We start from the raw sequence: 11425 nt of genomic DNA, 5'->3' as shown, positions 1-11425 counted from the left end.
GTCCTTAATACAATGAATGTCACTATTATTCATTCTTCTTTCCCTGGTTGAAAAGACCAAAAATATCTAGTCAAAACTCTCCTTCAAAACTTTTCTGGCTTCTCCTCTATCATAACTCCTTTGAATGCTTAGGCTTTTAAAAATAAAGTCCAACTTAGTATTTATAGTCAGTATTATCTACTTTTACCTGCTAGTATCTCTTTTGGGCTGCAAAATGAAAAAATAAATTGGACATGATGAAGTGAGGAAGTTTTACATAAATAGAAGATAGATGATTCAGGCATGATTATAAATTCCTGGTTATAAGATGACATGAATTTTGCAAAAAGACAAGCTTGAGATGTTGACATGAAGGATCCACAGCAATTCATGAAACAAAGGAAGGACAAATAGATATGGACCATCTAATACATTGTAATATAAATTGTAACCCTTAAGTTAACATGTAATTAATTTTAAGTTTGGATAATTCTTAGATTCAGAAAGCTGTGATTGTGAACATTGTAATTTAAATTCCAGAGCTCAATTTCACATATTTGTTTCTGTTTTTGTTTTTATTAAGACACATTTTTTAGAGCAGTCTTAAATTCACAGAAAAATTGAGGGAAGGTATAAAGATTTCCCATATGCTCCCACCCATATGCTCTACATGACTTTGCTCTTTACCAATATCCTTCACCACCAGTGGAACATTTGTTACAACTGATAAACCTACACAAACACATGATGATTGCCCAAAGTCCATAGTTTATATTACAGTTCACTTATGGTGTTGTACACACATGTATAGGCTTGGACACGTATAATGACATGTATCCTTCATTATAGTACCACACAATATATTTTCACGGCCCTCTGTGCGCAGCCTATTCATACTTTCCCCTCTAAACTTGCAACCATTGATCTTTGCTTTCTCCGTGGTTTTGCCTTTTCCAAACTGCTATATAGTTGGAATCTTCGAGTATGTAGACTTTTCAGATTGACTCCTTTCACTTAGTAACATGCATTTAATATTCCCTCATGTCTTTTCATGGCTCAATAACTCATTTATTTTAGCATTAAATAATATTCCATTGTCTGGATGTACCACAGCTTATCTATCCATGCACATACTAAAGGACATCTCAGTTGCTTACAAGTTTTGACAGTCAAGAGTAAAACTGCTGTAAACAACCATGTGCAGATTTTTGTGTGGACATAAGTTTTTAGTTTTTAACTCTTGGGTAAATACCAAGGAGCATGACTGCTGGGTTATGTAATAGGAGCATGTTTCATTTTATAAGAACTATTAAATAACTATGGATAGGAGTGAATAAGCAGGGAATAAAAGTACCTGTTGCTCCACATCCTATCCAGCATTTGGTGCTATTGTTGTTCTGGATTTGGGCCATTTTAATAGTTGTGTGATGGTATCTCATTATTTTTTATTTCATTTCCCTGCTGACAAATGATTTAGAACAGGCTTAAATGTATGAATCTAAAATAACAAGAAAAAATGAGTATCAATTATATAGTATTTTTATTATGGCAGAATTAATTGATCTAAGAATATTTAAATTGAAGAGAAAAAATTTTATTAAAAGATGTTAAAAATGCCACTTTTTAGCTTAAGTGCCATACACATTGCTGGAGGACAATTTCTATTCTTGCAAATAGTATTCTCTGATGTGGTTGAAATTCTCTAATTGACTTAGCATGAAGATACAAATTTATATGTTTGCAATATGAACCTCAGTAAGAGTCATGACCATCATACTGAAAAAATGAGCCTATGTCTTTGTATGGAATGATTTTGTTCAAGTTTTTAATTTTGTAAATGTAATAATTAAATGGGATAATTCATGTAAAGTATCATAATGTGTTCAATACATAGTAATTTCACTAAATATTATCTAGTGATGTTTTGTTTAGATAAGATTTTATATTAAGGGAAGAAAATAAACTTTGGTTAAAATAAGTTTTACTACTAGTATCCTGAATTAATTAGATTTAAAAATTGTTGTCAAGAATAATGAATATATGTTAAACTAAATGCAGAGTTTGAGAGAGAAGGTGGTTGAGTAATCTCCAGGATCAAGTGCCATGGATGGTAACTTCTATCAAATATTTAAGAAAAAACTATGCAAAGTCCTTCAAAGAAAAAAGAAGAAATATTTCCTCACTCATTTCATAAGGCCAGCATTAATTCATATACCAAAACCAGATAGAACATTACATGGAAGAAAAAAGTGATATAGATCTCTGTTCCTTATGAACATACATAGACACAGAAAATCAATGAAAGTTTGTTTTTGAATGCAAGGATAAAACAATCAGGATCAAATTGATAATGAATTTTGATAGTGGCATTTACCTCAGGAATGCAAGGTCACTCAGCATCTGCAAACCATTCAATATAATTCACCTTATTAAAAAAAAAGAAAAAAGTGTATGATTATTTTAATAGAAAAGAAGGATTTGACAAAGTATGAAAAAACTTTCAGCAAAGTAGTAATAAAATATATTTTTCTCAGTCTGATAAAGGACATAAAATAAAAATCTGAAACTTAGATCACACTTAAGAATGCTTTCTTCTAGAATTTGTGATGGGGTTTTAACTACTAGTGGAAGCAGTAGCATGTGGACCTTCAGAAAATGGCCATGGAGTCATGTTACCTAAGTTTGAAATCAAATTCTATACTTACTACTTTTTGTTAATCTTTGGAAAATTGTGTAAACTCTTAAGTTTTGGATTCTTATTATGCCAAATGGAGGTAATACTATAAAATACTATTAAATAAAATAAGACATAAAGAATACTTATTTTGATATCTAGCAAGTCCATTCTCGGTCAACATGTTACTTAGAAAGAAACTTTTCACTGGATCTTAATGCAGATTTGGGGATACCTGGCAGGAAAAAAAAATGTATAAGAAGCAAGTATTGAGTTTTGTCTTCGTCTCTCAAAGAGTTATATTCGTAAATTTGCTGTCATTTTACTAAACTGAAAAAGCCCAAGTTGCAATTTCTAAATAAACTGAGTAGCCTCAGTGAATCAGATGTATCTTAACAAGCAAGCCATTTACTACCCTTCTTCAGCCATATAGGATGCAGGTCAAGCAACTATGTGGAGGAAATGCAAAATTGACCAGCAACAGTGTAACATGAAGCATTAATATTCTCTTTTTTTAAGGTGTTATTTACTTATTCATGAGAGACACACAGAGAGAGGCAGAGACATAGACAAAAGGAGAAGCAGGCTCCCTCCTGGGAGCCTGATGCAGGACTCGATCCTAGGACCCGAGGATAACAACCTGTGTTGAAGACAGACACTCAACCACTGAGCTACCCAGGTGCCCCGGAGCATTAATATTCTAACATGAATGAGCTCACTTCCTCAGATGGGTGTACATCCTGTGAAATAGTTATCCATGAGGAGTCACATGTGACAGCTCAAATGAGTAAGAGCACTATTTACTTATTTATTTATTGCATGTGTCTGAATATAATTGTATATAAGAATATTTTAAAGTAAAAATTAGTACCTAAATGTTTTAATCTTATAGTTCATGTTATGGGCTGAATTGTATCCCCCTAAAACTGATAATGCCAAAGCTCTAAACTACAACACCTCAGGATGTGACTTTATTTAGAGATAAAAACTCCAAGGAGCTATCAAGTTAGAATGGAGTCATTAGGGTGGGCCCTAATCCAATCTCCTGGTGTGCTTATAAGAAGAGGAAAGTTGTACACAAAGATAGGGCAAAGATCTGTGAAGACGTAGAGAGAAGGTAGCCATCTCTAAGCCTAGAGAGAAGCCTGACTGTCCCCTAAATCTAGAACTTTTATCCTCCAAAACTTTGAGAAAATAAATTTATGTTGTTTAAACCATCCAGTCTGTGGTACTCTATTATGGCAGCCTTAACAAACAAATGCAGGAAATATTTTCTGAGCTTGTTTATTAGATAGTACATTACCTGTCACAGCATTTCAGAATCTTTAATGAAATTCAGGTGAGGGAGGCTAATAAGTTTTTATGCCTCAAAGACACATCTTGCGATATTAGAAATGTACTTTATTTACATACTTTAATGAGATAAACATTGGTATTCTTTGACACTAGGTGTTTGAATTTTATCTAGTACTAGAAATTCATTTACTGTCTGAGGAATCAATACTGTATCTGAGTAGGAATTTCTCTAAATTCTAGTCTAATTCATTATCTCACCATAAAAAAAAGGTTGAGGAAGATCAATGTCAAGTTTATTTATGCAGGGCAGGAACTGTGATGGAAAGTAAAATAACAGCTAAAATAACATTTTATTTTTTTTATTTTTTTATTTTTTTTGGACTTCCTTACATTTATTTTGTGGTTTAAATGAAGGGAGTTTATTTTGTTTTTGTTTTTTGTTTTTTTAAGGATGACCTTTTATTTTTTTAATAAATTAATTTTTTTATTGGTGTTCAATTTACCAACATACAGAATAACACCCAGTGCTCATCCCATCAACATTTTAAAGATCACTGCAATTCTTAGTGTTACTAGCTGGCTGCTTCTTCTTTTTCACTAAAAGAAGCAAGCTAGTTAGATAATAAGAAGGCTCATATTTCTAATTGTTGACCTCTAGGATGAGTAAATAATAAGGAAACAGTCTTCTTATGTGAGAAAAAATTCTTGGGAGAGTTAACAAGCAAAGAAGGCATATGTTTTCAGTGAAAAGATACAAGAGTAGGCTGGGGAAAAGAGAAACAAAAAGACAAAATTTGGGGGTCAGAGTACTGTTGTTCATACACTGTGAATGATGTTTTGAAATCAGACCCTTAATTTTCCTATTAGAACAAGCAACTGAAGATTGAGGACCAAAAGCAGTCAAGCCATGTTCCAGGAGGTGCTAACAATCACATCCAACACCATCCACAGACATCTCAATGGTTAATACCCCAAGACAATGAGCATATATTGCTGTCTTGGTATCAAGAATAAGAAAATAAAGTTTATATTTATTAATTCCTTATTTGCCCTTTGAGAGCACATATTAAAAACTGTTTAATAAATGTGGTCAGTGCATGAGGTTGGGTTAGAAAGCACTGGAGTGATTTCTTCCCTTTGCCCTAATACTTCTTGCTAATTCAGAGGTCAAGTGGAACAGTATCCATTAAAAATGACACGGTTTTATAAACAGGCATTTCAAATGCCATAGACATTTGAATAAATATTTTTTCCATCCGTAATTACTTAATTATTATCAATTTAGAGTGTGGCATGAGCATATGGTAGCCACCCATCTGCTCATTTATTTCCTCTCAATTACCATTAATTTTCTTGATGGTGACAGTGTTTAACCAAATCAAACTAATTAATAACAGTCTACTGAATCAAGGCCTTTCTCTTTGCATCACATGCTCATTCATCAATAGCTGACTACTATAATGTGATCAAATTTGAGTAGAATAAAACATTTTGATGAAAATTATTTGAAGATTTATTTGAAGATTCTTAAATTTATGTCGTCTCTCATTCTTGAAAGTCACATTATTTTGAATATACTAAAAGTTCTAAACATTCTTTTCCTCTAGGTTTTATCTTATGCAAATAAAAATCATAAATTCCTCTGTGTGTGATACATATTTTCTTGTCTTAAAAATTTGTAAATGTTCCTTATGGTTTAGTATACAGCTAGGAAGAAACATCAGCCTTAAGCACTAGTTCTTTCCCAGTGAGAACTATTGCTATGTTTTTATCTGATAATATAGTACTTCTTCCTCTGATGAAGAAAAGCTGGTGGACTACCTGATGTGCATCAGTTAACAGACTAAGTGTCAAGTGGAGGTATGTGGGCATATTTACTGGAAAAAATAGATGAAATATTTTTTATATTTTATAAATTTTGTGAAAGGCCTAATAAAAGTATCATGAAAAGTAAAGTATTGACTATAACTCCATCTATATACTAATTCCTTATTTAAGAACAAACTCCTGAAATTAGAAAATGAAACTTAAGCTGGGAAGATGGATAGTTGGATTAAGCAGCCCTAAGAGTGTCTCCCAAGTTTTTATTAACCTTCTCTCAAGGTTTTCTCATCCTAAATACCACTTCTAAATTCTCACCACAGGCATGACTTTCAAAAGCTCTGGCTTTGTCATAGACAACTCACTTCCCGTGGAACTCATTCACACAGCTAAAGCTTTTAACTAGTTTTATAAAGGTAGAAGACCAGCAAAATAAATGCAAATACAAGAGTGAAACAGTCTGGTTTATTAAAGGCAGAACCTAGCTAGGATCCATGGACCTTATTTCAAAGTCTTAGGCCACACATATACTAGTCCAGTACTTCTCAAAGTTTTGGTCTCCAGACTCCTTCACCTTCTTAAAAATTATTGAGTGCACCACAAAACTTTGCTTATGTAAACTAAATCATCAATGATTACTCTATTTTAAAATAAATAGTAATTTGGAAAATACTGAAATGGCTGTGTTTTAATATGTGTTCCACCACATGTTGACATAAATATTTTTATGAAAAGTAATTGTATTTTCTAAAATAAAAATATAATAAGAAAAGCAGCATTGTTTTTCATTTTTCGTAAACCTTTCAACATCTGGCTTAATGAAATAGAATTGGATTCTTACATCTGTTTCTACATTCTAATCTCTTGCAATAAATTGTGTTGGTTTGAAATACATGAAGGAAATATGAAGAAAATCTGACCTCATACAGTTTTGTAGATGGAAAGCATAGGAGATATTAGCATTTTGATATCCTTTTCAGATAATTATAAATATTCTTCTTTGATTCTATACAAAAGTTAACAATAGGTAACATCTGAAATGTTAATTAAAATGTGTAATTTGAAAGAATATAAGTTAACTTTTTGTATATAGTCTATTATATTAAAACCTACTGCTCAAGTTTACACATTGAGTGGAATTTTCACTTGTAATTATGAATGATAACAAAATACTATACATTGATAATTTGTAAAGTATTTAGGTTTTTAATTTTTTTTTCCATCCAGTGAAATTTATTCAGCAGGTAAAACATCAGCCCCATATGGACACAGAACACAGAACAGTCATCATGCAAGAAAGTCAGGGTGCATCTTTATGTTCACCTTATTTGCAGAGTTGTTACATATGTATATTAGACGGGAGTAGAGGGGCACAGGAAATGAACCATGATCACTTCCTGGGAAGGTAAGTAACCAGCTAGGCATACATGTGAGAGGGATGTTTACATTTGTGTATGAATTTTGTGCCCTAGAATATTGTTGTTTCTAGGTTTTCTCATTTGACAGAGGAAGGAACAAGGAACTATATGTGTATATACAAATCTGTGTGTGTGTGTGTGTGTGTGTGACCGTTTATCTACATCAGGGTAACCATGAGCTCACACTGATGTTCCTAATTCTAATCCATTACCATGTAGATTATTCTAGACTCCTACCCCTGCTTTTCTGTACACCTACTCTTTACCAGTGAGAAACCTCCTTTCAACCAATTGACATTTATTTACTTAATTGCTCAATTCCAGTATTTACCAAATCTATTTATTTCCAAAATTATTTAGATTAGTAACTTTTTACCCCTCTTCAGTGAAGTTAATTCATACATTAATAAAACAGTGGATTCTCTTGTCAATGAAGAATGTTTTCCATCCTGAAATCTGACATCCTAAATGATTCTTTTAAAACTTTCATGCTCTAAGATTTACTCTTTGTGCTATAATTTTCTATGAGTTTTGACAAATACATAACTTTATCTATCCAAAATTATATAATACAGAACAGTTTCATCACCCTAAAAAAACAACTGTACTTCATCTATTCAATTTTCTTCCCTTTCTCCCAAGCCCCTGGAAAACACTGACCTTTTTTACTATTGCTATACTTTTGCCTTTTCCGGAATGTCCTGTAATTGGAATCATACAATGTAGAGCCTTTTCAAACTGACTTTTTTCATTTAGCAATACGCATTTAAGATCCTTCCATGTCTTTTCATGGTTTGATAGTTCATTTCTCTTTGTCAATGAATAATATTCTTTCATGTGGATGTTACTACAGTTTTCTTGTCCATTTACTTATTGAAGGACATCTCCCTTGCTTCTAATTTTTTAGAAGCTTTATGAATAAATCTGTTTAAACAGGCATGTGCAGGTTTTTGTATGGATATACGTTTTCAACACTTGGGTGCTATGATCTGAATGTTTGTATTTTCCCCAAATTCAGATGTTGGAATCTTAAAGGTTAATGTGATGGTATTAGAAGATGGAACTTTTGGGAGGTCATTAGGTCATGAGAGCATGAAAGGGTTTAGTGCTCTTATAGAAGAGATCCCACACAGCTCTTTAGCCTCTCTTACCTTGTGAGGACATACTGAGTAGTTGACAGTATGTAACACAGAAAAGGACCTTCACCAGAACCTGATCATGCTGGCATCCTCATCTTCCAGCAAATGTTTGTGGCTTATAAGGTGGACAGTCTATAGCATTTTGTTATAGATATAAACTGACTTCGCAGACTAGAACAATCTACTGTAATCCAGTGCTACCTATGACAGAATGGACAAGTCTGCATACTTCTGGAGTGCAATCATGAAATTTTTACTTTTTAACAGCACAAGGCCACATTATCCAATAACATTTTTCAGTAATGAGGGAGACATTTTGATTTTTATATGCTGATTCTATCTACTCCTCAATTGTTTCAGAGTCTGGCAGGAAAGAGAGGGTCTAGTGGGTATCTTCCCAAAAGGATAAAGACATATGTCCATACAAAAATTTGTATTCAAGTCTTCATAGAAACCTTATTCCTGTTAACTAATGGATAGCAATCCAGATGACCATTAACTTGTAAATGGATAAACAAAATTGCAATATAAGTTGCAATTAGTATTCAGAGACTGAATACAGGTTTGTCATGTTCATAACTCTCCTAGGAGAGATGTTAAAAGACTTACAGAAGAGAATTGTAACTAAATTCCCCAAGCCTTTTAAGGTTTGGATACTGTCGCAACAGTCCAGCAAATTTTGCTCTTTTTAGTTGCCTTCTGTCTACTATCCTTTATAAACTTGCAAGTATTTCTGAGATTCCCAGAGGCTATTTATGTGTGTTTGTGAACACGTTTGAATTTGCAAGGAGTGTCAATACACCATTTCTAGAGTAATTTCCCACCATTTCCCTCTGGGTTTCATGATTCCTACCAATGATCTGTTTTGTCTCAACCAGACACTATAACTGATATACCAGAATTCACAGTGTTACAAGAAATTCAGTAAATGATAAGAATGCAAATCTCCATACTGCATGATATGCTGTATCACTAAAAAGCCTTAAAAAACGACTTCAACTCTTACCTAACACAATCTGCTTCTGATTGCAGTCTCTTTTTCCACTCAGGTCCTTTGACAGGGCCAGCTAGAGGCTGCTAAAAATTTTCTCTTAGTGTCATTTTAGTGGCATTTCACATAATCTGATATCTTATGTCTCAATGTGCAAACACTTTTAAATTAATGATGTTTTTTTTCATGCAATATGGTTAATCTTGGTAATGGTTTATGTGCGTGTGAATAGAAATACATTCTGCTCTTTTGAATGGAATGTGCTGTAAGTGCCAATTAGCACAAATTGATTTACTTCATTTTCATATCTTACCCTTAGGAAAACCTTATTTTATACAGCCCTATACAATCCTCTATGGTTTCCTCTGTTACTTTCTCACCTCAACTTCCATTGCTCTTCTTGTCCATTTAAACTCAAAGTACAAGCTACCGTTATGATTAATTCACTCATAGCAACCTCTTTGCTATTCCCTAAACATACCAAAGAAGTTCAGCACCTGGATCCTTCAGGCTCCACACTGAGTGCAGAGTCTACTTAAGAATCTTTCTACCCTCTCTCTCTGCCCACCCATACACACACTTTCTCTCTAAAAATAAATAAACAAATATTTTTAAATATATTCTTTCTTACAGCCTGGCCAAATCCATCATCTGCTTCAGAACTCTTCTTAAATATGATAGGAAAAGAAAAATCTTCCCAAGCAAATCTATATAAAATAGTGAGCCACATTAATAGTAATTTCCCAATTTACCCTGCTTTTTTTTTACTCTGTGTTTTACATATTGCTTTTTTGTTTGTTCATTTTTATCTTCAGCCAGTAGAATATAAATTCAATTGGGACAGGAAGCTAGTTTTGTTCCATTTTTAAATTTTCCAGCACCAAAACAGAGCCTAATACACTGTATGGCATCTCAGACATCTTAAAATATAAGTATCCAGTTATGAGCCTAAAATAATAACTCCCCCGTAAGCAATTGCTATTTTTTATAAGTGTGGAATCATACTGTTTTCCCATGCTTTAAATTTAAATTTTATTAACTCTGTGTAAGCTGGGACTGGGGCTGGATGAAAACATGAAAGAATAAGATATTAGGAGAAAACTTGCTAAGTATTTCTAAAATTAAGTTCCAGTAAGTCCTCTTCCCCATTTTTTAAAAATTCCTCCTCAAAATCTGCCTTGTTTTTTCTGCATACACTAAACCTGTGGTGCCTTTCTGATTCTGTCTGAAAGTATACCTCCTTTCTACTACTTCTTCTCTTCCATATTCCTCGGTATCTCTTGCTCCTCTGAATTCACAGCCGTGGTCTTATTTATATTTTAAAGAAATAGACGTGACTCTTCCATGAATGTCATACTCCATTTCATCTTTGTTGTTTGCTTTAACCCATTACATCCTTTACCTTGGGAATCAAAAGAAAGGTTACCTTGGGAATCAAAAGAAAGGACAGTGTCCTCACTTTGGAAGCACAAATAATAAAATTAGAATAATACAGAGAAGATTCGTGTGCCCTCTGTGCAAGGAGGGCATGCAAGTGTGTGACACATTCCATATTTTTCAAACAAGCATATGAAAAGATGTTCCACATCATACCTCATTAAAGAATTGCAAATTAAAGCAACAATAAAATTGTTTCCATTACACATACAGTAGAATGACTAAAGCCCAAAACATTGACAACATCAAATGCTGGTGTGGATGTGGAGCAACAGAGAAAAATACAACATTCATGCTGGTGGGTATGAAAAATGGTGCAATTCTTTGGAAGATTCTTTAGCAGTTTCTCACAAAAATAAGCACATTCCTACCATATGATCCAACAATCACACTTGTTGGTATTTACTCAAATGAGTAGAAAACTTATGTCCACACAAAAACTTGCACATGGATGTTTATAGTATCTATTTATAATTGCCAAAACCTAGAAGCAACTGAGATGTCCTTCGGTAAGTGAATGGGTAAGTAAACTGTGGCCCATCCAGACAATAGAATATTATTCAATGCTAAAAATAAATATGTTGTTGGGGCAGCTCGGGTGGCTCAGCGGTTTAGCACCTGCCTTTGGCCCAGGGCCTAATCCTGGAGACCCAGGATTGAGTCACACATC

At 33.4% G+C, this 11425-nt stretch overlaps 1 non-coding gene across 1 annotated transcript; it reads left to right on the top strand.

The window, feature by feature from the left end:
• The first annotated feature begins 10769 nt into the window (after positions 1-10769).
• Positions 10770-10876, top strand: LOC129521276 (U6 spliceosomal RNA). The gene has a single exon (XR_008666790.1). It is a non-coding gene; the product is annotated as a U6 spliceosomal RNA (small nuclear RNA).
• The last annotated feature ends 549 nt before the right edge of the window (positions 10877-11425 follow it).

This window comes from Nyctereutes procyonoides, unplaced genomic scaffold, assembly GCF_905146905.1.
Source record: "Nyctereutes procyonoides isolate TBG_1078 unplaced genomic scaffold, NYPRO_anot_genome, whole genome shotgun sequence".
Taxonomy (NCBI): domain Eukaryota; kingdom Metazoa; phylum Chordata; class Mammalia; order Carnivora; family Canidae; genus Nyctereutes; species Nyctereutes procyonoides.
This window is presented reverse-complemented; position numbering and strand designations above follow the sequence as displayed.